This window comes from Pollicipes pollicipes, unplaced genomic scaffold (assembly GCF_011947565.3).
Source record: "Pollicipes pollicipes isolate AB1234 unplaced genomic scaffold, Ppol_2.1 Scaffold_4881;HRSCAF=5763_pilon_pilon_pilon, whole genome shotgun sequence".
In the NCBI taxonomy this organism is placed as follows: domain Eukaryota; kingdom Metazoa; phylum Arthropoda; class Thecostraca; order Pollicipedomorpha; family Pollicipedidae; genus Pollicipes; species Pollicipes pollicipes.
Window position 1 is genome coordinate 31,407,594 of NW_023596576.1, and position 27,596 is coordinate 31,435,189.

Consider the following 27,596-nt stretch of genomic DNA (forward strand, 5'->3'; position numbering starts at 1 on the left):
GCGGACAGCAGGGCGGCGGCGACCCCTCACAGGTCAGCTGACGGTCAGCGTCAGCGGTCTCCGGTGACGCAGGCTCATCTCCGCTGCTGGGAAAGCCGCCGTTTCTCGGGTCTATGTTGACCATGGTCTTGTGCTGGCCAACACCACTCTCTGCAACAGAGGGTCGTTGTTGCCTGTTAAATGCATCTCGGTCGAGAATCATGGCGGTTTAAGGAAAGGACACGTGTTTTTCACGACAACTCCATGTGAGCGTGTACCAAATTTGTGCTTTGAACGCTCACATAAATTTTCTTCTATGATCAACCGTCATCCTGTTTAGTTTTTGTATAGCTACAACCAGTGCATGGGGTTGCTATCAATTGAACATTCATATTAAGTTACCCGTTTACATGCGTTTGCGGGCTTGCTTCGCTGAGAGACGTAGCTTCCATGGACAACTTGTGTCAGGATTATCTCGGGAAACATTCAACACCATTCATGGGATTACTGGACCCACCCAACCTCCGACTGCTGAGACGCCTGACAATGTTATGTGTTAATCACCAGGGACGTAGGTGGGTGATGGGAAACAAACGTAATCTTAAAGTCAGTTTTCGTGCCGCATCTGGGGTGAGCCGCGTGTAACATTGACAGAAATCCACGTCACAGTCTTAAAAGAACAGTCATACGCCATTTCACATCATTTCCGATCGTCCCGCACCATATCATCTCGATTCCGACAGTCAGACTACATATAGCCCCCTTCTGCTATTTGCGCTCCACAAAACCTCGCCTCTGGCAATGCGCCTCGCCTCGCATCCTGCGTTTTGCCAGACAGAATGCAACTTTTATGCTGCCTTAGACGAGGCCAACGAAAGGAGCACAGGTAAAAGCAAGCGGAAAATGACGCGCTTTGTATGTCCTGGAACTGTGTAAGCGTCAAGCGTTTTTGTGTATCTTCTGTATTTAACAAGGTATATGCCATGAGAAGTATCTGAAAACTAATCAATAATAAATCCGGGCCGGACTAGGCCAAGTCGACCTCCTACCAGGCGCGGCGATAAAACAAGCCGTAAAGCTCGGCTTGCCGTGCGCCCGGTCCCCCTGGCCGGACCGCCAGCGCACTGTCGTGTTCCTCATACATGGTGAAAATGATGGCCGGCCCTTCCGGCCGCGGTGGGAACCGGGGGGGGGGGGGGATTATCGCGCCGGCGGTGGTTGTTTGGCGGCCCGCGGCCGGCGGCCGATGGGGGCTGGGGGGGGGGGGGGGGGGGGGGGGGCGAACGCCGGCAGTCCGGGCCGGCGGCCGACGGGAAGCTAGGCACTGCCGAAGTTTGGACCCGTCCGGCGAGGGGGGTAAACGGTCCGGCGCCATTTTCCTGGACGTTGCGTCGAGCGCGCAGTCGTGCCCAAATACGTTCCGGCCGCTTCTTGCACACAGCAGTGAGCGGCCGATGTGGATCCGGCTGTGAGGAGGGTGCTTTCCGGAGACGTCAAGGAGTAGCACTTGAATGTTTTGCTTGGTTGTTTTGCTGTATGCAATCCTAATGAGTCTGCGATCAGATCGCATGGGCGGGACGAAACATGTGCCGAAGCCCACGCTACTTAATGCCCTAACGGACACATCTGACAACAAACGGCTGGTTACTCGCCAGACCAACTGATGTTGCACGAGGTCAAACGGGTTCCCTTGGTTTCGTACTAAATAATGATAACGGTCGAACGGCACCATCGTTTTGTGTCATTTAATTATGTTCAGGCTAAACCAGGCCGGGCCAAGTTGTTAGGATCACATCAGATGAGGCTGGGACAACTCAGTAGCGTGACGTCTAGAGCAGAGGTCTTTAGAGTGCTGCATGCAAATATAAAAAAGCAAATATCCAATCTTCCGTCCTACTAAATGCCTATTGTTCGTATCATTGTGATGGCTAGGTTTCAGGCAGCTATCAGCTGTTGCGTGAAGATTTAAAGCAAACATTTGTACGCAACGATTGCTGTGGGCACATTGATTCAGGGTCACAGATGCCGGAGGGAACAAACTTAAGGACATAAATTCCCGTATAAAATAAAAGCTGCAATTACATGCAATGTAGGCCAAATCTTGACTAGTGTTAATCGTCTGAAAACAAATCACCGAGGGTTGCGTGGGCAGATGTAACCGATGTTGAGTGTGTTATAGATAGAAGTTAGTTTTATGCCCAATTTTTTGCAAGAAACTCAAATGTTGACAACATTCAGGTGTTTTTGGGCGCGCCGACCGCAATGGTAGTTTTGCGCCCATTTATGCGTTACACATTTTTAAGCTAAGCGCGATGATTCATTGAGCCGGTACGCCGTGAGAGCTTAGGTTCGCTAGACCAAAAAAAGGGCAATGGATTGGCGCGCGATAGCTAAACCATCTTCCTTTTGGTGCAGAAAACATCGAAATTAGTGCGATAGAATTTAGCGGAGCCGACATCCGACCCCTCCCTACTCTCCCCGGCTCCGACAGCCGCGAACGCAGCCGGAATCCGATCCCCGCCCCGCACCACCCGCGACGGGCCGGCGGCGTCTCGCCTAACTGGGGTTGGGGCCACCATCGCCCCCCCCCCCCTCTCCGCGGTCTGGGGAGGATGTGGTAAAACGCTGCCGAGTGCCTCATCAGACAGTCTCACAATTTTTAGGGGGCTACGCTACACTGACATTGTCTGGGGAGCACACAAGTCACCTTATCTTATTACATCTTATTACAGTTATCTTATTGCACTCAAGTTACTCATCACCGGACATTGAATGCGTCGTATGTGCTTCAGGTTCGATTTAAGAGACGTGTTAGTCATTTAATGTCAGTGAAATAGCCCTTTTTCCATGGTAATTGAGGCGAAAAGTCGCTTCTTGAACAGGGCATTCCAGTGTTTAACGTCGTCACATGCTAACAGTAAACATAGCTGCTTTGATTTTCAAAAAAAAAGAACTGCTCAGTTCTCATTGTTATCTACACACAGTTAGAAACCACTTCAATCGCACATACAGCCCATGAGCCGTAACTTCCACCACAGATGTTTGCTAGAAGAGATATATTGCGTGGCAACATGGAAGGGGGGGGGGATGGGAGGGGGCAGAGCCTTTCGCATCTCTCATCTGTTTTGACGGTAAACGCACGGCGTCCGTCTGGCTATGTCGCATCCGTCGACCCAGTCGCCAGCTAGCCAGGACTAAGAGAGGCTCTGTGGGAGCCATCGTCACCTCAAACCACGACTTCCAATCAGCTGCGCAGCCAAACTCTTGACAAGGTGTAAGGGGGTGGAGGGACTTCAGAGTTACAAAGGGCCCCTGATAGCGAAAGTCCCCTACCTCCAAAAAATAACCAGATATGGCTAACCTGATATCGAGGGACCAGAAGCTACCTCAAGATACATTTCTGCTTGTATTTTGAAGTCAATAAAGTGGAGGAAGTCGATGTTAAGTGACTGCTTGGAATAAACCACCGGCACTTCTCATTTTACAGTCATTCAGAGACTCTTCCTGAACGGTTATCACTCAGAAACTTTCGACATAATTGTTGTGGGCTGTGCAGAAAATTTGGAGACCCGTGAACGCGGGGGCAGATCAAAATGATATTAACCATTGGTATGAATATGGCCAGCCGAGGTCCACCTGGGAATGTTTTTAAGTACGGATTTTGATACTAATTTCCACTGCGTTCGGACGGCAAACCGAAAAAACGAAGACGGTCGTTCGCGCCGCCCGGCGGCTGCCGTCATCTGCGCCGGCCAACGCCGTTCGGCCTCCCGCAACTGCGGCCCCGGCCATCGGTGTTCTGATTCCTAACATTGCCTGCGCGTGGGCTCACAACTTTGTTACGCAACGTTTTCACTAGATGATTTGGGAAAAAAGCACGTCTTGGGACTAGCATCAGTTTTTTCCTCATTATCTTTTACCTCCTTTTCATGCATTCTATTGAACACTCATAAGACTCCTTGCCTTTTCCGTGTAAGCGACCCGCAGGTAGAACACGGGGGTGTCATTATGGTTCCCCGCCAGGGGCTGAAGGGTTATTACGTCCCCAGGACGGGGTGACCACCGACTACCAACCTGGCGACACGGGCTCCAGTTCACGCCCTATCTCTAGACTCCAGTTCAGCTTAACACGCGCCCGGGTGACCGGCTGAATACCCTTCGCTCGGGTGGGGAGTCAGTTTGACCGCCCCTGAGATCTCAGGAACTGAATGAGACCTAGAGACACCAAATTCAAGAGTGTGTTGGCCTGTTCGTGAACTCACTGGTGTCAAAATTTGAGGTTCCTAGGTCATGACCTTCGGGTCAAATCAGGTCAAACAGGATATAACTTAACATTGGTGTCCAAAGTACTCCAAAACCTAAATACTTGTTCTAAGTAAAAGATCATTGGTGCTCATTAAAGGTAAGTGACCTTGTTTGATCTTTCGGAGGTCATGGTGACCAAATCATGCAAGACTACTATGAGTTATGCATTTGAATAAGCGTTAAAGATTACGCTGGGAAATGCGGTACTTAAAACGACATGCTGACCTGAGTCATTTTGGGTCAGTGACCTATCATGGCCTTTAACAACCATATGAAAGACGCCTGAACGCCTCGCCATAATGTGGTTCCTGTCGTCAATAAATTCTGAATGAGTACCACAAACTACCCCACACAGCAAGCTCTAGAGATATAAAACGGGTTGGTTTTTACCTAGGTCTGACCGTCATATCTGACCCTAAGTCAATCGAATTTGTTCATTGAATTGTCGTGTTCCCTAAGAAAATATCTCGGAGATATATGGCTTCGTTGCATACTCAGTTGTTGGATCAGATTGAACGTTTTCCTAGAAATTGTCTTCGCTGAATCCATGGCCATCTTTAACCCGCTGTAAGTCAGCGACCATACAAGGTACACCTATGGTACCCAACGATCTGCCTAGATAAGACAGTAGTATTAGCCTCATTCCTCGGAGAAAACCAAGGATAATGGAGATATAGTCGGTTTGATATTTCGGCAACATTCTTTTATCGAAACAATAGCAGAATAAAAAATTGGAATAATGTTCCTCGTTAATGCACTGAACAGCTTACCAGCGATCTCATATTAAACTGTCTACAGCTGTGCAAAAGTTGGCGCGGCTGCGCTGCGCCACAAAACAGGAGAATGGAGATATAGATGCGCTGATGTTTCGGCAACATGTCAATGTCAAAACCAATAGCAAAAGTAGGTTATAAATTGTTTATCAATGATCTTACTCGATTTGAGAAGGTGCGAGCAACAGTTTTACCAGGTCACAGGCATTCAGGAAATAATGCAAGGAGCAATTGCTACTAGCCATTACTACGATACAGTGCATATCTAAGAATCAGAATACGCGAAAAATACGTGTACATGCAAACGAATTCAAGCAAACATGTGTCATGCACCACGCTTCATTTAAGCATGCAAGCAAGTTCAAGTAAGCAGGCATCACAAATCACACATAAAGTATACAAGTTAATGATTTCAATTAGACAAGCATCGCACATCACACTTCAGACATCACTTATACATGTAAACGGTTTTAAGCTAACACACATCACACACCAAGGCACGTATCACGCTCACATAAAAGAGCATAATTAACCCTGTACGTTAATGTTTGGTCGCCGACCTTTTGGAAGAACAGATTAAGTTATTTGCCTGCCTGGGTGCTCCTATGTTCTGAAGATGACTTTGGGCTTTAAAAGGGTGACAGGGGCTATACCCCCGGATTTCAGCCTGACTGTTTTGCCCAAAAATGCTTCCTGTTTTATTTTTAGCGTCTCGCAGGCGTTCATTAAATCTCAGACGAATAGGGCGCGTGGACTCCCCGACGTAGACTGTCCCAACCATGTTTTCAACAGAGTCCCAACACAGCTTACACTTAATTTCGTAAGCTACGCTTTTTTTGCGTACAAATCCCTTAGAGCTCAGACTTGCATAAATGGCATGTATTGCCACCCGGGCATTCAAGCTTCGAGATCAAATATTTTACCAGAGACTTGAATGAGTTCGGGGCCACCAGCTCAGTGTACTCGCGTGAATGTAATTCGCCGTTGTAGATTGAGATGGTGACTTATCTGAAGTGTTGTTATCAGCACATTTGTTGTGGATGATCGATTGAAGTCGATAGCCTGGGCCCCACCTTTCATCAGCTTTTTAATTTGTTTTTTAATTCAAAGAATGTTACTGAGCAATAAAATCTCCGTCGAATCGGTCAATAATAATGTCATAAGCAAAGATCCTGATCAGTACGCGTGCAATGCTCTGTGGACGATACTTCAAGTAATACACTAGCGACAGATAGAGCTGTGAGCCTCACGGCGGCAACGGCGGTGAAGTTAATTTGCTTAAGGTAAATGACCGCAGTGCGCATCCTCAATGAACACGTTTCGAAGCGCTACCCAAATCCTAAGAAAATATGAGGTATAAAACTTAACAGTAATTAGTAGGCAAATCGGTTCCGTGTATGTGTGCGTGTGTGTCATTGGAGCTTTACGATGCACTCAGCTGCTGAGGCTACATGGCGTCACTTGCCTCTCACCCTGGCAGGGAGGGCGGGCACTGCGGGGAATCGAACCCGGAACCTCTGGTTTCCCAGACGCGCAGTGGTTACCGCAGACGCGTTAACCACTACACTACCTACACAAACGACTACACTATCGTGGTTTCCCAGCTGAATCTACGAGAGGCCAGTGCAATCAAACTGACCCAACATCAGCCCGATGTTCTGGTAACCATTTCCCACCCAAGCATTACTGAACAATGGTGAGCTTACAGACCGAAGAATTTCGTTCACATGTCACCGGATTGCGTAGCTCAGAGGCAACCCCTGGAAAACGCAGCAATGAACAAGGCCGTTACAATTGACAGACCGCTGTAAGAAATGCATCGATCTCAACGCTGCCGCCATGATTCGCCCGTTTCTAGCGATGAACTGCAGCGACAGACGCTTCACTGAGCTGACGGTCCTGACTCCCTCAACACCGTAGTAGTAGTAATTGTGGCTTTAGGGTGCCTCAACTGCGTGGTCATTTAGCGCCCATGAGTCCCTCAACAGAAAATATCTCAATCAAATCCTTTAATACAACAGACAGTACAACCATGCGAACCGCTGAAACTCCCACGACTGCTTACTCGCGGACAGGCCTGCAAACTGGCCGCAAATGCAATTGATGGAGCTCAATCAAGCTTCAAACTCGAAGCCATTAGCTGGCATGGTATTCCAATCGTAGAGGCAAGACCGCTACACTCTAAATAAAATCTTTTAAAAACGATCGCAGATCCTTACCCTGACTTTGGGTCAGTGATCTGCTGCCAGACGCAGCTCATCTTTTGTTAGAAATTTTTAAAAAAACAACCACAGTTGTCTTGAATGTTTCAAGACGGCCAGTACAAAGTTGACAAGATATCGCATTGACTGTAAACACTTAAAGGACTAGCCCAATGCACAGGGCGTTAGGCAGGACAGGCGAGAGCGTCTCACTCGTAATTAGCTATCCAACGACAGACCTCGCGTGGTTTAAACGGATCAGTTCGATATTCTGAAAGCAATTCACCACTTCAATTGCAGATCACAACAAAATGGTAATGCCGACATCAGCGAATATAGAGCGTAATGACAGGCTGTCAGTAACACGTCTGCGGACAGAATCGGTAAGCTAGGGCAAACCTCCCTTGCTGCACGATATTGGTGCGTGAAAGCGATTTCAGATCAGTTTGAAAAATACCTTTGTATAGCAGAACAGATGATGTTTTTTTAAAACCAAAAACTTTTTGAACACCAGGAACAACCGATAACACGTCATGCGAAAGGCGTGCATAAGGCACTGATCCGCGAAGTCTGATCACAGTTCTCGGCAGATATGCATTTTAAAATCTCAGGGCTGCGTCCAATCAGCGCGTATAAATATCATAATAAAAAACATTGGTACAAAAGGCGGCCCTAATACGCAAGTTGACTTAAGTTGTGCGACACGGCATACTGATTATCACAAACTGGGAGGCCAGTTCAGATATCGCCATTGACCCATTTCAGATAATGCCAGTCCAGATAAGGCTAGTTCAAATCAGGCTAGTTCAGATAAAGCCAGCTCAGTTAAGATCAGATAAGTTGATGTCCCCTGCTGTTTTCCCTTAGCTGCGAAATAAAAAATCAGTTTTTGCACTCATCACACCTATATCACCATTCTGTAACCTAGCACCACGCCTAAGCAATACAGTTAAGCCGCTTATTTTGTTTCATAATGTCCCTTTTTGTTTTTTGTTTTCGTTTTGTTTTTTGTTTGCCCACGTCGAAGCTTTTCCTGATCGAAAGAGGCATTGCAAATGCACGGCGAACAAGCGGTAATAGATGGAGCAATATTGCAGCCACTCACAATTACGTTTACGCCAGTACATGTCGCGCAATGACAGCGGCCTGCGCGGGTGCTGCGCGCCTGATCAGACGGCCTCCCCGCTATAACGGCATCTGGTCACTGAGACCCGTGGCTGGCGCCGCGGCAGACCCCCTGCCTGGAGAAGCGCTGCGTACATGCGGCTTAGAGCGGCGTCAGTGCAGACAAGGCGTCAGATAGGTGCGCTGACTGGTTGGCAGTCCTGCCTTAACCAATGCCATGGTATCAAATATGGAATGACGCGGCCATCACTGAATGTAACTGACGCAGCCATCACTGACTGTAACTGACGCGGCCATCTTTGAGTGTAACTGACGCGGCCATCTTTGACTGTAACTGACGCGGCCATCACTGACTGTAACTGACGCAGCCATCTTTGACTGTAACTGACGCGGCCATCACTGACTGCAACTGACGTGACCATCACCGACTGCAACTGACGCGACCATATTTGACTGTAACTGACGCGGCCATCTTTGACTGCAGCTGACGCGGTCATCACTGACTGCAACTGACGCGACCATCACCGACTGCAACTCACGCAACCCTCACAGACTGTAACTGACGCGGCCATCTTTGACGGTAACTGACGCGGCCATCACTGACTGCAGCTGACGCGGCCATCACTGACTGTAAGTGACGCGCTCATCGCTGCCAGTGAATGACGCGGCCATTACTGGCATGACATGACAGACCATAACAGCTGTGACGACCGCTACGTCACCGCCGCCTGAACACGTCGTGAGTGCGCGCGACCGGTCCATGGTCACCGCCGACTGTATCGACAGCCCATGGCCACCGCCAGCTGTTACGACCGGTCTGCAGCGTCAGTGGTGACGCTGCAGACCGGTCAGCGTTAGCTGTGACGACCGGCCACTGCAAATTCATCGGTCAGCTAACGATACCGAGTTCGCGATGTCCCGTTGCCCTTCGCTTCATTCCACCAATATCGAAATGTGGACGCGAAATGGCACCGATGCCGACAAACCCTAAAACACCAAATTACCGACAAATCACCACCCAAATTGAAAACAGCATGTGAGAACTAGGGCTTGATTTTCGCGTGATTTCACGTGGGATTCGGAGCGTAAGTCGAGTCCCTCTCGGCAGGAAGCTCAGTGCTGGATCAAGCGACGCGGCGCGACACTCGTCACGCTCACCGCCTGCCGTAAGAAGCTAGCAGAAGCCATCACCAATTGTGACAGTCTGCCCGTGACAGTTACAGACTTTGACGGCTGGCCCGCCACCATATCAACACCACAGTCCGTCAAATAACACCATCAGCTGTAGCCTCCGGCGTGTGATACCTAGCTCGTCGCCAGCCCCAGCTGGCACAGCCCGTCCAAGCCGCCACATCCGCACCTGCCATTGGTCGCCCGTGAGCACTGCTAGCACGGGCACCGTGACGGTCTTCTGTCACTGTCGAGGAATGTGACAGCCGTGGACGTCCAAAGTTTTACGTTAGTGCAAGGTTTTAATCCCCGTCAAGCCAATCCAACTATTCCGCAAAATTATATCGGATAAATGCATTTCAAATACTCAAACAATACACTAAAAAGACTTGATTCTTCCTCTAAGTTAGCAGAACCATGTGCTACGAACAGTCTCCACGCCACAAGTGTTCAGAATATCATGTCATCCTGTCGCTTCCGTCCGGTGTTGGCAGTGGCTGGCCGCTCGTTGAGCGGCGGCTGGCTTGTCCTGGCCGACGTCGTCTAAGATCTGGCCCCGGCCGCCGACGGTTCGCGTCGACCGAACCTATCCAAGCCTATCTCCTTCGCCCCTGACCCCCGAACCCCTGCCTGTCGGCTGCCTAACGCCACATTGGCGTCTCCCCTCCCCCCCTTCGCAATGCGATATTTGCTCAGCGGCAGCGATTTTGCGTCAACAGCACCACCCCCTGGCGTTGGATTCTCCAGCGAATAGAACTTGATGTTCCGGGTCCGCAGAACCCTTCGCTCTCATTGGTCAAATTTTATGCCCTGGGGCGCGCGCGCGCGCGCGTCCCCCCGACGCCGGTTTGCAGTGGCGCACACAGACACGGCCATGAGGCGCACGCCATTGATGCTAAATATTATTATTTTCGTTCTTTATGAGAACAAAAGGTGAGGACACTACTCAACTCTGACGCTACTCGATGCCTGGAGTTGTGATCCAACAAGAAAGTCGACTTTATTGTCACCTGCCTGCGCCCCTGCCGGTCGGCGCACCTCCATTTAAACAGAAAGCCCAACGTGCGGCAAATATCTGCCTATGATGCTTACAGCATGACACGTATATACCGAAGGCAAACACGGGCACTTGGAACTTGCCATCTTGCGCGTCAGTGCAGTTCAAACTGCCGGCAAACCGTTACCTCGGGGCGAACGGCGACAGCCTCTCGCTGCCTGACAAGCAGCCGAAGCAACGGCTCGGGCCGCGCGGCCGACAGCGAGACGAAGATCGCTTTATGACCATACGCCGTCCAAGTGTATCCAGACGGGGAATACTGAGATAGGTTTGTGCAGAAAAACTGTCGGAGCCGTCACGCTCCCATCGAAAATGTTCCCATTGGTCTCCGGTTATTACAGCAGTATCAAATTCATTGGGAGTCGGTGCCATACAGACGGTTGGCCGTTGCAGGCGGCAGACCACCATGCGCCATGTGCCGCACAATCGCCGCAAAACGGTGATTGTGTGGTTGCGCCGTCATGCGGTTGTTGGAAACGGTTTGAGCTTACCTCCTCAGAGCTGGGCCAAGCAAGCCGGCGATGTCCGAAGTTGGAGAGAGCGGTTGGTCAGCAGTCGGCAGTCGGCGGTCTGCGGCAAGAAAGGGGCACCATGTGAACGGCTGGCGGCGTCACGGAACGGCACGGAACAACCGGCCGCCCGGCTGACGACCTTACGCACCTAAGAACACATCAGAGTTAGCCGGCTCCCTCTCACCTACCTCGTAAAGACACTTGCCAGTGCTCGACAACTCTTCCAGATGCTTGGAGGTCTGCGACAGACGTAGGGTCACTCCGCAATCGGCTCCCTCTTGGGAATGTTTCGGGTCCGTCGCGAGCCCACGGACCACGCCCGGAGACGCCTCAAGTCCAGGGGGAGCGGGTAGATAACGGCACCCTCACCCCCGCTTTTGCCCTGCGGCCAGGTCCAGTCCCCCTTCCGCCACCGCATGGCGGCTAAAAAGGGCAGGCTCACAACAGCCAGCCAGTGGTCGGCAGGTCGTTGTTGCCCGTGGTGTCGGACATTGCCGCATTGGGGACAGCAGGCATGGACAGGCGCGCACATTCCGCGTCTCAAAGGCGGCGAAAGTGCGGATGCTCAAACTCGGCATTTGACTTTGCTTTCGTACTCGTCTAGTTTGATATATAAATTCCGTGCTATAGATTAGATACACGTCCATCCAGTAGCTCAGTTACTTAAGACACCTATTGCCTGATTCACTGACGTGGGCTGTATTCGACTCGTTTTAAACGCTCGCTGCGCGGTAGGTTCGACTCCCTTTAACCGCTCGCCACGCGGTGAATTCGACTCGCTTGAACGACCGCTATTTGCCCTTGACTGAGGTGGCGGCGGCCATGCCAAAGGTCGGGGGATGTCGGAAGGCACGACGGGCTGTGCTGTCCAGTACGGTACTTCAAACTTCCCTCAAAAGATTCTGTCTATGACCCGGATTTCACATCGCAAGGTGGGATAAGGCTGGCATAACAAGCAGCGGTTAGTGCAGACGCTAGCCTAAAAAATCCATACAATCAAGGTGTTTGGACCGGCCATATTTTTCATGAATGATATTTAGGTGCTTTCTTACTCAAATTCGGGTGCACGTGTGGCTGACCTGATGTATTTACAAAAGTTGCAAAACTGCAATACGGACTGAGGGCACACCACCGTTACCACCATACCACCGTTGGAGAAAAAATACCACCGTCGGAGATTACCGCTGGAAATCAGCGGTTCTTGAACGATTAGTATAGATTACACAGCTCACCGATTTTCTTCAATGTGAGGCCGTATTGTAGCGGCGGCAATGGCCTGATCTGCAGAACATTCTTGGCAAGTTGTTCCAGTCTCGTCGCCACTTACGTCACGTTTGTGCTATATACGTACAACACTTTCGTAGATACATCACCTAAGCTGGCTGATATGAGGCCACGCCATCAGAAACAGGGTCCATTGCATCCTTACCGGCAATGCGTTGAGACAAGACTGCGCCTCAATTCGTGGCGGATATCCTCTGCCTTACTCAGCATCAACCGTATATCACAAGCTTCAGGCCGGCTCCACCCGTATATCACAAGCTTCAGGCCTGCTCCACCCGTATATCATGCGCTTCAGGCCAGCTCCACCCACATATCACAAGCTTCAGGCCGGCTCCATCCGTACATCACAAGCTTCAGGCTGGCTTCTTCCGTATGTCACGAGCTTCAGGCCGGCTCCTTCCGCATGTCACGAGCTTCAGGCCGGCTCCACCCGTATATCACGAGCTTCAGGCCGGCTCCACCCGTATATCACGACCTTCAGGCCGGCTCCACCCGTATGTCACGACCTTCAGGCCGGCTCCACCCGTATGTCACGACCTTCAGGCCAGCTCCACCCATATATCACAAGCTTTAGGCCGGCTCTACCCGTATATCACAAGCTGCAGGCCGGCTCCACCCGTATGTCACGAGCTTCAGGCCGGCTCCACCTGTATGTCACGACCTTCAGGCCAGTTCCATCCATATATCACAAGCTTCAGGCCGGCTCCACCCGTATGTCACGACCTTCAGGCCGGCTCCACCCGTATGTCACGAGCTTCAGGCCAGTTCCACCCATATATCACAAGCTTCAGGCCGGCTCCACCCGTATGTCACGACCTTCAGGCCGGCTCCACCCGTATGTCACGAGCTTCAGGCCAGTTCCACCCATATATCACAAGCTTCAGGCCGGCTCCACCCGTATGACACGACCTTCAGGCCGGCTCCACCCGTATGTCACGATCTTCAGGGCTGCTCCACCCATTGGTCATGAGCTTCAGGACGGCGTCATTTGTCGGTTACCTGCCCTTGTGTCAAACGTCGTCTTTATTACCTCCCCTCAGGTCATTTTTAAGGGCTGTAATCCTGACTGTCCTGCCTGCATCTAACCCTAATAGCTTAAACGCTGTGATGCGTGCCCTCCTCTCACGCTGGTTGCCATGAACATGGGCATTTTCCGTTCTTCGTTATTCCGTTACGTTACGGAGCTACCTTATCAATAATGGAGTGGTAAACTCGTCGGTTTATAGAACATGTGACAGATTGAGTAATTTCCGTGACGTGTGTAGCCCGTTAGATGTTAAAATTTCTCCCAATTCATAAACCACTCTGTTGATTTTGGTCTAGGCATGCACCCACGTGGTTAGTTTAACGCGCCGCGCTTGGGTACAGGCGGTCAATTTGACCCCCTTGAGTCAAAAATAAGACAGCCAGGAACACCAGTTTCACAGAGTAGGGAGTGTTCTATTTCAAATCACTTTGCCAGATTTTGAGGCTCCTAGCTTGTGATTTTGAGGTCAAATAAGGCCAACAATGTCCACCTCCATATCGGTGCCCGAAGTATTCTAAGACTTCACACTACAGATAAATCATCCGAGATTATTTTGAGCTTTTAGTTTACATTCAACACCGAGCACTGCCATGGGCGGTATGCCCCACAAAGTTAATGTTGATCGAAGTAATTTTGAATAAGTATTCTTTCGCCATGCGGTATCCTTCCCCATGAACGGCATCACCGAAATCGTTCATGGTTCCCATTTTATGAACCCTGGTAGGACTTCAGTCCATGTGTGAATAGACCCCGCTCGTTCAACGACAACGTGGAGGAGCATAGTAAATATACTCCCAATCTTTGCAGTTCATGAAATGAAGACTCAGGTTGAGACAGCTCCGCGATGGCTGGATTGAAATGGCTGCCCAGCAAACCAGCACTCGTCAATCCGAGCAGGCCGCCGTAGTGGTACACATACCGGTCAAAAGATGGCGCCATTGTAGCGACGGCGGGTCCTTTTAAAAGGTGTGAGGGTGGTGTGTTTTCTTCATGCTTCTGTACGTGTAACACGACAGGTTTACTGTGATATTGTTCTGGGAGATGGGGAGGATACCGCTGGTTCCCCTCTTTGCATCCGACGTCACTATACCTATGTGACTTGTCAACAACCGTGACGTTTCGCTTTTTTGTCCATTTTCCTCCCCTCTCGCCCTGCTTACGTGCCGGTTACGCTGGGCGCCATCCCCCTCGCCTAACTGTGCAAGCAAATATTAATTGTTTCAGCATGATTTGCAGCCACACCTGGGCGTAACATCACGTTGTTCCACACCTTCATTTGCTTTGGTCACCGTCTACCAAGCCCCTCCCTACTCAGCGCAAAGCAATTCATGGACAGCCACTATGCCTACACGTAGCACTAACGCCGTCATAGCTGCAGCTCTGCATAGCTTGATGGTAGCGGTTGAGAACATTCCATAACAGAGGCGGGATCTCCACGGTCCCTGGTCATGGTGGGTTTGTCACGCATGAAACGGAGGAACTGCTGGGCGCGATAATTGTAGTGGGAACTCCCGGCTGCCCGCGGCCGCCACCAGCCGCCGCCGCCGCCGCCGCCGCCGCCGCCCCGCCGCCACCCGCCGCCACCACCCGCGGCCGCCACCAGCCGCCGCCACCCGCCGCCGCCACCGCCGCCGCCGCCGCACTCGCTGCCGCCGCCGCCGCCGCCGCCACTCGCCGCCGCCACCCGCCGCCGCCGCCGCCGCCGCCGCCGCCGCCGCGGGTGCCCAGTGCGGGGCCGCTCCTAGTCCGGCCCGGCTGCTGATGTCAGCCTGCCCGGCAAGCACGGAAGCAGAGATGTGTGGACACGCATCTTGTGTTCACATGCTCATGTACAGCGGTGCATTCACTATCATAGGCCGACTCGTTTTCCGATAACTTGCGTCGCATCGTCTGTTCATGGAGTTGATGGGTGGCCGCACACTTCCTCCCTCTTAAGACTCCCTGGACGACGGGCGTCGGTTTGCATTCTTTCGTGCAGGACCACCTACCCTCCCCCCTCTCCATTGTTGATTTGGGCGCCCAGTTTTATTCTAAAATGCCACGAAGCGTTATGAAAACTAAATATAAAATTGTTTATGGTCTTGGCATTATTCCGCAGCAATGACTGTTATGCAGCTCAAATAAAGAGCTATTTGATAACTGATTCAGTCAATTCCAATGTTGATGTTGTTTTTTGAACGCACCCAAATTATTGTGAAGTAGATTGTTCCTTACCCTGATTCAGTGTTTTTCATAACGCAGACGAATAGGGGGCCAGCGTGACCGTTACCCCGGCGTTTCCACACTATTAATAATAAAAGGGCCTCGCAAAAAAAGCAACAACAATGGCGTGGTCTCGACAAGATGCTCCATTGGTTATGAATATTAAGCTGCTGGCTCACTAATTAACACCAATGTGCACGACAACAGGGAAAAAGTTTCCTTAAAATCCAATACTTCAGATGTGCTTGCCAATATTCATGACATAATGCCCGAAAGCAGCCCAACGTCTACCCAGAAGTGTTTTTTTCTTGTGTAATGGTGTAATTTTTATTATTATGGAACCTGACTGCTTTAATTTAACGAAGGAACACGCGCCCGGGCGGCCGGCTGGATGCCCCTCGCTCGGGTGAGGGGTCAATTTGGCCCCACTGAGATATCAGGAACTAAGAAAGCTAGAGACATGAAACTCACAGGGTTTATTGACCTGTACGTGAACTCAATTAGGTCAAAGTTTGAGGCTCCTAGGTCACAATCTTCGGGTCAAGTAAGATCAAACAAGGTCAAACTTTAGGTTAGTCTTCGAAGCGTCCCCGGAACCTAGACACCTGCTCTAAGCAAAAGGTCACATGCTCATTAAAGGTTGGTGACCTTTCTTAATATTCTGAAGGCCATGGTGACCGAAATCATGCAGGACTGATCTGAGTTTTGCATTTTAATAAGCAACAACAATAACGCTAAACAGAATGCCCATCAAAAAACAAAATGTTGACCTGGGCTCTTTTAGGCTAGTGATCTATTATGAACTTGAAGAAGTCCATGGAAGATGTACAGTCTGGTTGCTTTTATCAATCAATTCGAAATGAGCACCAGAAACTACCTCATACGGCAAACCCTAGAGTAATAAATCAGGTTGGTTTTAACCTTGGTCTGATCTTTATTCTTGACTCTTGGTTGATGTAATTTTTTATTCAGTTTTTGTGCGACCAAAGAAAATATATCAGAAAGGTGTGGATTTGTTTAACACTCCGATGCTGTATATTGAACGATTCCTTAGAAATTGACTTCGCTGAATCCATGGTCTGACTTTGACCTGCTGTAGGTCAGTGACCTTACCAAGTACATCTGCATGTTTAATATCAAACGTTTTGCTATTCAATTGCTTACAGTCATGCAACATTTGGCGTGGTTGCGCAGCGCCGTGCGAAAACCATTCTGGAAAAAAAAACACCGGGGGGGGGGGGGCTCAGTTTAACTCCCATCCTAGCGCGTATTAATCTTGGGGATATAGTTACCTGGTTTTATCTATTTCCAGATGTAATTGTCAAAAAGTACGTTGTTAATGCAATAAATTAATTCGTGCCGGCCTCGGTTGCCGGATTCGTTGGTTGCCGCCCTCACCGGCCGTAAATCGCGATGCTTTCTTCCTAAAAAAAAAACCGTCGTCACTCAAAAAACAGAAATACTAGAGGCACATTTCTTGAGGTGAAAAACACGCGGACGAAATGCGCGAGCGGCTATTGAAAATTTGGTGGTGATGCACAACAAGCCGGCGGGATATGCTTCGAAGACCTCAAAGGGAGTGTTTCCCATTGGTATTGGGTTTTGCACTGATATCGTCATTTGAAAGATCATTTATTGCAGTTCACAGTCCTGCTCTTCTTTACGTTAGAATATAAAGCCGTTTCTGAGCTAGGTGCTCCGAACTCGGGCAGACTTTGTGACGCAGACTATGTTTCAAGGTCACTAAGGCATGCATGACGCGATAGAAACGTCACACAAATCCTTGCACATCATTGCTCCAGCCGGCCTGCCAGCACTGAGTCACACGTTGTTGAGAGGTCCGTTGATACAGAATCGCAACCAAGTCGGACGAGCCTGTCGTACTGGCAGATCATAGTCCGATCCCAGTGCTAACGAATCCACACAGCCGCAATATTCGGGTTTGATCGTAAGTAGTTCTGCGGGCCGCCATATTACAACCATATAACTATCGCTCCGCGTGCTGGCTGGCTGCCGTTACCTGCGCGATCTCAAGGGGTGATTTGAAAAAAGAAAGATTATATTCACCGATGCCAGTTCAACATTGCCGTCCGACAGTGCTCCAACGCAAAATAAATGTCACCATCGAGTTATCCATGTCTAGCATACGTGAGCACGATTTCTGGCCCCACCGGACTTTACTTGGCCTTCAACCAACGCTAGACACGTAGTGCAAGTTTCGAGGACAGGTCACGTTATGTGCTACATTATGTAGGATGTTGGACAGCAGTATGAGTTATTACGGAGATAAGACTTGTGATTTGAATAACGTAAGACATGTGCCGTAACTGATATGTGAAAGAAAGTGAACAAGATAAAATCACGAAGAAAACACCAAAAGTAAGGATCAAAATACGCGCACATACCTGAGTTCTGGAAACACTGCACTCTTAAGTAAGACACTTCTTGAGCAGCGTAAGTACTAGAAATGAGTTCGCCCGTCCGCTTCAGAACGGCTACGGTGGCAATTTCGAATACCAGTTTGGGAGCCTCATTGACGCCATACAAACGTTCCATCATGCTATTAAATGGTGTCATGCCGTTGGGCATATTTATCAACATTTTTAATTTTTTTCTATGTCATTACCCAAGAACAGATAAGCAGCAGCGCCCCTCCCTCAATCCCAGCGACGCAATAAACCGTACGTTAGCACCAGAAATACGTGAAATCAAGTCGCGGCGCTCCCAGCCAGGAAGAGGAAACAAACCTAAAGAAGGAGTTGAAGAGGTGACTTGATGAAATAATGTTGTCTAGAGCAATACTTTGCACTCAAAACCAAACGGGTAGTTATAAGTGAGCTTCTTTCAACATATCTGATGTTTGCCTCAATATGTTGAAATGTAGAACATTCTCTTTAAAGGGAGTATTCCACCTTTTTTTACCTTTCACCCATTGTTGAATCTCACTCGTACAATTTGATCAGGTACACCAGTTTTCTCGAAATCCCTTTTAAAGGCTCAGACTTTCTGCTTGAAGTCGTCGACCATGTGGAACATATCTCATTTGGCTCCATCTCGCCACTGTTTCATTTGCCTTGCTTTTTCTAACGTGTGTGTTGTGTAATGTTTGCAACATACTTAGGTGTCAAAATGCTCGGGTAGTAAAATCTACGGAATTTTGAGGCAATCTGTTTAGGCAAAAATATGGCAACATGAAGTTATCCTCCCGCGAATTCAACGGAACGCTATGCTGTGGGTTTTATTTCTCCCCTATCGCATTCACCATTGTGGCTCTTTTCGAGGCGCACTTTGGCTTTGGGAATGGGAGCATCACATGATCCACGTGAAACACTGGTTCAGGCTTTAACCAACCAGCTTCTCAGTAACAGCCCTCTGGCCGCTACATCAATTGCAAACAATCTTTTTTCGCACCGGTAGATGTGCGCACGGCGCCTGTCACGACGGTGTTCGCGACTGCAGGGAGGAGGCGTAATGGGCACTGCTGTTACAAAGCGCTGACAGCGTAATTTGGACTTAAGATGATTATAATTTCGATTTGAACTTTGGGCTTGTTGGATTTGGAGCATTTTTGAAAAATGTTTTTAAGGTGCGACTCTCCCTTTTCGGGAGATGGTCGCAGGGCCCCTCCCCTATGATGACACATTTGTGAAGATGTCGATAACGTGTAGCGATTTTCTTAGTGGCATATTGGGCGACCAGCTCCAATTTACATGGCTTGAATGACGTTATTATGACGTCATGGATGCGAACGCGACTTTGAAATACCTTCCCGATATCCTTTCCCCATGTTCGCGGGCGTAGGCCTCAGAGACTAGAGCGGCTCAGGTCCTATCAACGGCAGCATTGTGAACAGCAGCGAAAGGTCTTCAAGATGGCCATTTCAGATCAAAACCCCATATAAATGTGAAACACCCAATTTAAACTAAACTTCTATATTGCTGTTTAAAACGTGTTAGTGCTCCGGTCCAGTTTGAAGAATGAACATATGAACCTTTGAGTGCCTGAACCATGTCTTCGTTGCATGGAATGTAAAAGACAATTTGAACCACGGAAATGTTTTCTTCAGACTTAGGCGACCCCCGAGGATGGCTTCAGCGCTTTGCAATCGAGCTCCGGCGCTCCCCAGCTCCGGCGCTCCCCAGCTCCAGCGCTCCTCAGCTCCGGCACTCCCCAGCTCCGGCATTCCCCAGCTCCGGCTCTCCCCTGCTCCGGCGTTGCCCAGCCCGGCGCTCCCCAGCCCGGCGCACCCCAGCTCCGGCGCTCTCCAGCTCCGGCGCTGTCCAGCCCGGCGCTCCCCAGCTCCGGCGCTCCCCAGCCGGGCGCTCTCCAGCCCGGCGCTTTGCAGTCCAGCTCTGGCGCTCCCCTACCGGCCGCTCTCCAGCCCGGCGCTCTCCAGACCGGCACTCTGCAGCCCGGCACTCTGCAGTCCAGCTCGGGCGCTCCCCAGCTCCGGCACTCCCCAGCTTCGGCGCTCCCTTGCTCCGGCGTTGCCCAGCCCGGCGCTCCCCAGCCCAGGCGCACCCCAGCTCCGGCGCTCCCCAGCTCTGGCGTTGCCCAGCCCGGCGCTCCCCAGCTCCGGCGCTCCCCAGCCGGGCGCTCTCCAGCCCGGCGCTTTGCAGTCCAGCTCTGCCGCTCCCCTACCGGCCGCTCTCCAGCCCGGCGCTCTCCAGACCGGCACTCTGCAGTCTAGCTCGGGCGCTCCCAAGCCCAGCGCTCTGCGGTCTAGCTCGGGCGCTCCCCAGTCGGGCGCTCTCCAGCCCAGCACTCTGCAATCTAGCTCGGGCGCTCTCCAGCCCGGCGCTCCCCAGCCCGGCACTCTGCAGTCCAGCTCGGGCGCTCTCCAGCCCGGCACTCTGCAGTCCAGCTCGGGCGCTCTCCAGCCCGGCGCTCTGCAGTCCAGCTCGGGCGCTCTCCAGCCCGGCACTCTGCAGTCCAGCTCGGGCGCTCCCCAGCCCGGCACTCTGCAGTCCAGCTCGGGCGCTCTCCAGCCCGGCACTCTGCAGTCCAGCTCGGGCGCTCTCCAGCCCGGCACTCTGCAGTCTAGCTCGGGCGCGCTCCAGCCCAGCGCTCTGCAGTCCAGCTCGGGCGCTCTCCAGTCCGGCGCTCTCCAGCCCGGCGCTCTGCAGTCTAGCTCGGGCGCTCTCCAGTCCGGCGCTCTGCAGTCTAGCTCGGGCGCTCTCCAGTCCGGCGCTCTGCAGTCTAGCTCGGGCGCTCTCCAGTCCGGCGCTCTGCAGTCTAGCTCGGGCGCTCTCCAGTCCGGCGCTCTGCAGTCTAGCTCGGGCGCTCTCCAGTCCGGCGCTCTGCAGTCTAGTTCGGGCGCTCTCCAGTCCGGCGCTCTGCAGTCTAGTTCGGGCGCTCTCCAGTCCGGCGCTCTCCAGCCCGGCGCTCTGCAGTCTAGCTCGGGCGCTCTCCAGTCCGGCGCTCTGCAGTCTAGCTCGGGCGCTCTCCAGCCCGGCGCTCCCCAGCCCGGCGCTCGCCACGTAACGCTCGCTGCGCTGAGGTACTGGTGCCGCACATAATGTTAGCGTACAACTAATGATAATGGCACAGGGCCGGTGGAAGTAGCCGTATTTCATGCCTTCCTCAATCTTTTAAAGCCCCGTGATGAGTGGGCATTGCAACATGTGATGTGCTGTACTTGGATATGGCCACAACAGGTACGCGGAGAAGGGCTAGGGGCGTGTGATATATAAACAAAATAATGCTATGGATGGTAATAACCTAATGCTAGGAATACTACCGAAAAACTGCGGTTTTGTTCCGTTTGTGGCGCTGAAACCAGAGACCCTGCTGAACACTAGCCACCGTCGTCCTGTGACGAAATAACTGCAGCGCCGTAAATCAGACCTGAGCAGTAAATATTTTCCAAACGCGAGTTGCGAAGGCTGGAAATACATGTTATGTAAGCTATGGGAAAGCTACAAATGCAGTTAAGACACAGGTCATAACTTAAACACACGCCCGGCCACAAGAAAGTTGACTTCCCCTAGGGTTTCTGAGCACAGATCAAAAGCGACCAATTGGAGCAACACAAAATTTTCAGTACCTGCTTATCGATCAATTTGACATCCATTTTGCAAATTTGAAATTTTGATGTAACAAGACCTGACTTAACCTATCTTTTACCTCACTTGTGCCAAAGAGATCACCCTTGAAAGACCTTGATGTGAAGAACACATAACTTTTGTGGGTTATTTACCATTGTTCAAACTTGCCGCAGTAATATAACAGGCCAGTGCTCACAGTTTGCACCTGTCAGTTTTTTTCGGAACAGACGAGGTCAATGACCTTAAGTCGTTCAGTTTTTGCTATTTTCGTAAATGATGCCAATTTGTGCGTGTTTTTGTGCACTTTTGGTGTTTTTATGCAACATGAGTATCTACATGCGCAACCATCACGTGACCACCGAGTACATACGCTTGGCCCAGGTTATGACCTTTCTGTATGGGTACCTTCCGCAAAACACATTTTAAACTCGAAATAAGCAGCTTTATGGAGCTAATTTTGGACCCGGAATTAGAATACACTCCCGTTGAAAACGTGTCGTGATACCATTCCAATGCATAACAAGGTCGCATTAGATCACGTGAGGGCATGCACGGCTACATAAGGTCGTTGAAAGTCGACCTTATGTTGCCAGTAGCACGGAGATTAGATGAACGAATGCGACGCGTTTACCCACCTCCTTATCGTGTTCGTAAAGCTGGTGACGTCTCATCTTATGCACCAACGTAAGTGTTCTCAGTTTGTGACAAAAACATTGCCAAGCGTCGAAGGGATCATGTCTTGTGTATGTGCACAATAGTCATGCGATCTTGAATACCTGTAGATGTGCCATACATTATTCGTAACCACAGAAAAGTACCATACTGTTAACATGGACCCGGTTAACACTCTAATTTTTGTCATTTGGTTGGTCTACCCATTTCATCTGATTTGACCTAAGATAATCTCTAGGTCACCCTAAAATGGGATTTTTGTGACTGGGATTTTTTTTGTCTCGCAGCTGCATGCAATAAAAGAAACTTAGAAGCACATCGCGAAGAAATGCGTGATTCTTGTTGACTACTAGTACAACAATTTTGAACGATGACCCGGTCTGACGTGATCCATGTGAGGGAATATAATTGATCGGAGTGACTTTCGGCCAGTCTAAACGCGCACTTCCGTACCCTCAATATCCGTCTCGGCGAGTTAACATAGATATTGACCGTATCTATTTAAATAACCGTTTTCACCTTTCGTGGCCTCTGGTGACCTCACAGTTTGGCCCAGAGTTAAAAACTTGGTGTGCGTTCTTCGTGACCTCGTGTCGAGACCTTCAAAAAGGTTCATTTGTTTTCTCATACGGCGCTGAAAGCTCGAGATCCCAGAGGAGAAGTCAATTTGCCCCGCCAGGCGCGTTTGTCTGAGAGCCCGTTGGGGCGCGGGTTAGTATGAAACTACACAGGAATTTCCAAACCACGGCAACGTAGTATGTCACATTAAAAAGACTGGAAGTGGAGGGATTTTATGAACGGATTAAACCGCACCAAGCGCTTTTTCCGACAGTGGTAATGGCCAAGTGATGAAATAGTGCATGGTATTTGTTACCAGCCATTTAAAGTCATCACACGGGGGCCGGCCGTACATGTTCTCGCCTTTTCCTCACATGTGAAGTCTTAGGTTTGAGCAGGGCTGACGCGCCCGCCGGTCTTTAGGAGCCCGCTGCGCCGGCCCTCGTGCTCTGATATCCACGTCCCAACCGCGAGAACTGGGTTTCACCGAAAAGCGAAACTTTCGAAACGAACACTTTTGATCTGGATGCTTGTGACGTGTACAACCCTTTGCAGTTCATTTACATTCGTTTTGTGTGGTGTGGCGCATTTGGAGGAATTCTGCAACAGTTTCAGGGAGATTGCACTCTGGGTGACAATTAAGACTGTAGTAAATTTCGTCGGTGACGTACAAGGCGCGTCATCACCCCTGTTGCCAGACAAAGCCGGTCAACATATGCATTGGTGATCATATACATGGTGTCATCACACGTCTTGGTGCAGGTTATCATATCTTGTCATTACGTGTATGCGACGGGCGACTATTTTGTTTCCCCACAGGGATACTGGTCGATCTGTCGTCACCAGATAATCATGAATAAGCTGCCTAATGAAATACCCCCTCGCTCTCTTTGGGCCCAGTCGTTTTCTATAACAAGGGGACAGGTTTCTTCATGTACTTCAGATAACACAAGTGGAAGCTGATCTCACTAAACATTTATCTTAGCCGTTTTCACAAAGGATTAAGTTGCAAAGCTCTTGTCTACTTTTAAAAATTTTCGTTTTCATTTCGAACCACACACCTTTTATCAGCGATGTTCGGCTGGAAATGTTTCACAGAGATTTGAAAACATGTTTGTATAGGCGCATAAGCTGGCAAAATTGCAGTTAGCTGTCTATAAGCAAGATTATGCTTTTATGGACAGCTACGATGTCAGATCTCTTTCCATTGAACATTTTCAAAACTTATTACAAGCATTTAGTTGCATCTCTGACACAGACACGGCAAAACAAACTTCTATGTCATCGGAGCGTCCCTCTTCATAGGCATTCAGTACCTGTAGAGTTTACTTACGATACTAACAGGGCCCGCTTGCAGCACAGTACCATTGCGGAAACGCTTACTAACAACGCCGCTAGTATGGGGCATAATTCAAACCGATCAGGTCGTTTGGCCTCTTTGTATGCCCCGCAAGCTACTTCTACATGTGAATCGAAAGGCTTTTTTAGGGTAGAGGCATTGATTTGTGTGAACAATTGGGAAAAGGTGCCGAAGTCAGGGTCCGACCAAGTAACCTACCACAAATGTGGGCTTGTCAGCGGAGTTAGCTCACCGTGTTTGGATCATTCTTGTTCACGTTCCAATGGTCCATGAAATGCTCCTCCTTTGACTAGCAGAGCAATAATGACCAGCAAATAACACCCAAGGAAGAAAGGTTATATGTGATAATGCAGCTAAAAATACATTTTGTGACATTTCAGAAAAATGTTGGAGGCTAGGGAGCCCTAAGGAAAAAGGAGCATATGCCCACGCATTGAACCCATGAGCAAATGATGCAACCCAATTAATCGGAGAACATGTCAGCCTATGATAGCGAATGCACCACTGCAGTTGAACATGCGAGCACAAGATGTGGGCCGGCACCTCTTCGTTTTCGCGCTTGCAGGGACAGGCCGAGGTCAGCAGCCGGGCCGAACCACGAGCGATTGCGCAACGAGTATCGGGCAGTGTCGGCCGACCGGGCACCACCCATGCTTTAAGGGAGTGTACCACATCTATATGGGGTTTTGAACTGAAATAGCGGTCTTGAACACCTCTCGGTGCTGTTCATATTCTCGCTCTTCTTAAGATCTAACCCGAATCTTGTTTCCGAGCTATGCGCCAGCGAAAATGAGGAAATGTATATCGGGGGTGGGGGGAGAGTACCATTCCAAAGTCACTTGGGCATTCATGGCGTCATAACAACGTCATTCAAATCCTGCCATTTCATAAGCTATTTGACAAGCAGGACCAAGAACAATATATTTGTCGATGCGCTAATATCTGACGTTCGTTAGCGCGATTTCCAGATATAACGGCCATTAATTGGATCTCAGTCAATGCTGGACAAAGTATGGTGATGTGATCAAATCATGACCATTGCGGAGCATAGTTACTAAACAGAGAATGGTGCCGTTTAGAGCGGTGTTTTGCACTTTAAAAGCACACCAATTGCTACAAGTTAGCTTGTTTCATCATATTGGATATTTGCTTTAATATCTTCAAACGTGAAACATAATTTTCAACAGTGCTATCACGAGAGGGTGTTCGCGTGTCCAGCGTCTTAACCATGCTGGCAAAGTCACGACGGAAAAAGGGAGGAAAAAGCCGGCATCCTCATATCCGGGAAAAATAGAGCTTTAACCCCAGGACGTTATACGCACAGAAGCAAGTAAAAAAACACCACGCTCACAGCTCTTCGAAAGACCCCTGTCACTACAATGGCGCCATCTCTTGACCGGTATGTGTACCTCTACGGCGACCCGCTCTGATCGACGAACGCTGGTTTGCTGAGCGGCCAGTTCAAACCAGGCAACGCGGAGCTATCTCGATCTGAGGCTTAACTTCATGAACCGACAGGCAGATGAACTGCACTGAACTGTACTGCTCCTGGAGTCTGAGAACGGTCTGGGTACCTGTGACTGTTCATGGCAGAGTTGCGAACAGAGTGGTAGGATATGGACCACATTTTCCTTGAACGAGCGAAGCCTACTAACACGTGCACTGCAATCCTCCCAGGGTTCATGAAATGTGAATCATCGACGGTTTTCAGGTGTATCTGTTCACACGAAGCTGAATCGTAATACTAGATTCCGCAAAAGTTGGGGAAGGCCCCGCCGTGTGCGGAGCATCTCATTAATGACCGGAACGGGGATGACATCATGCCTTCGATGTCGATGGAATCAGTACTCTTTGGGCCTTTACTTGCGTCGGTTTCTTTCCAGAACACAATTTGAGGCTTTTCACTTTGCATGCATTCTGCTTCTCCGACGGCCAGTCTGTTTTCGAGATGTCCGATGTCTCACATGCGGCATTATCTAGCAATTCCCGCTGGCAGCCCTGCATGGGGTGGCGATTTATACAGACATCGTGAGCTTGACGCAACGCAACGCAGCACAAATATTAACCTGCTTGACGCCACTGGTTTCCTTTGATTACTTACAACCGTGGCTCGGGATATGCCGCTGTGTGTGTGTGCGTGCGTGCATGCGTGCGTCGTGTGTGTGTGTGTGTGTGTGTGTGTGTGTGTGTGTGTGTGTGTGTGTGTGTGTGTGTGTGTGTGTGTGTGTGTGTGTGTGTGTGTGTGTGTGTGTGTGTGTGTGTGTGTGTGTGTGTGTGTGTGTGTGTGTGTGTGTGTGTGTGTGCGCGTGCGCGCGTACGTGTGCGTGTGTGTATGTGTGTGTGTGTGCACCGGGAACGACTTCAGGGTCAGACAGGTGCCGCATGCGACCCACTCTGCGCGAGGGCCAACAGCCAGCAAACAACAGGCCACCTGCAGAGGCGTGGGTTTTAGCGTCCTATTCAGTTGGAGCTCTAACTGCTCACATTGATAGAGGAGGTCAAATGTGGGAGAAACTGTTTTGGGTCATATTTTGGGGTGGGTTTGGCCATTTTCCACTGTTCAGGTACTCCCTTGCCCAACTCATTATACAACATTGCAGCCCTGGTCACCTGCGTTGCCGCATTCCATGTCAGTCTCGGCATCAGAGCCTAGGTTTGGCTTACCGTCACTGGGAACGGCCTCGGGGTCGTAGCTACCTGGCAGTATTCGAGGGCATGATCACTGACACCGTTTGTGAACGGCTATCACTGCTTCTTCGCCGTCCAGTCGCTCTTCGATCTGTCGTATTTGAGCTGGGCGCCGCTTGAACCGCCCTCTCGCGTATGCCGCGCCCCTCACCCGGCAACATGAGCTCGCGGGGCCCGGTCTGACCTCGACCGAGGTCATTCGCCGACTGCGGTGTGGTAGGCGTGTTTGTTTGGCAGTTTATCGTCACGGTCTGGGCTATAAAACGCCTAAGGTACATTGATACTTGCAGCCACGTACACCCATTTCGGTACCTTTTGTGGGCTAAATCCAACTTCAAACCCAGGAACCGCAGGAAGCCATTCTATCGCACCTTTACCAATAGATCGTTCACAACCATCGATTGCCAATCGAAACTTACTAAAACTTGTTGGGTAACTACGCAGCGAAAGTCAGTCAGTCAGGTACTAAGTCAGTCAGAAGATCGAAACGCTTACTGCACTAAAAGCATACCAGGTCCAAACGCTTACTGAAACTCCGCGAGTCACACGCTGTTTGATGGGAAATTTCAGATTCGAGACGTAGTGACATTTCTTTTTGTTCACAGCGTGATTACGCATACGGTTTTAATCGAAGGA

General features: G+C 50.2%; 1 long non-coding RNA gene across 1 annotated transcript; it reads right to left on the minus strand.

The window, feature by feature from the left end:
- On the minus strand, window positions 1-27,154 carry LOC119099769 (uncharacterized). Its single transcript, XR_005094416.1, has 3 exons — window positions 26,937-27,154; window positions 11,102-11,180; window positions 1-150 (listed from the first exon to the last, which is right to left on the minus strand). It is a non-coding gene; the product is annotated as an uncharacterized LOC119099769 (long non-coding RNA).
- Between the last annotated feature and the right edge of the window lie 442 nt (window positions 27,155-27,596).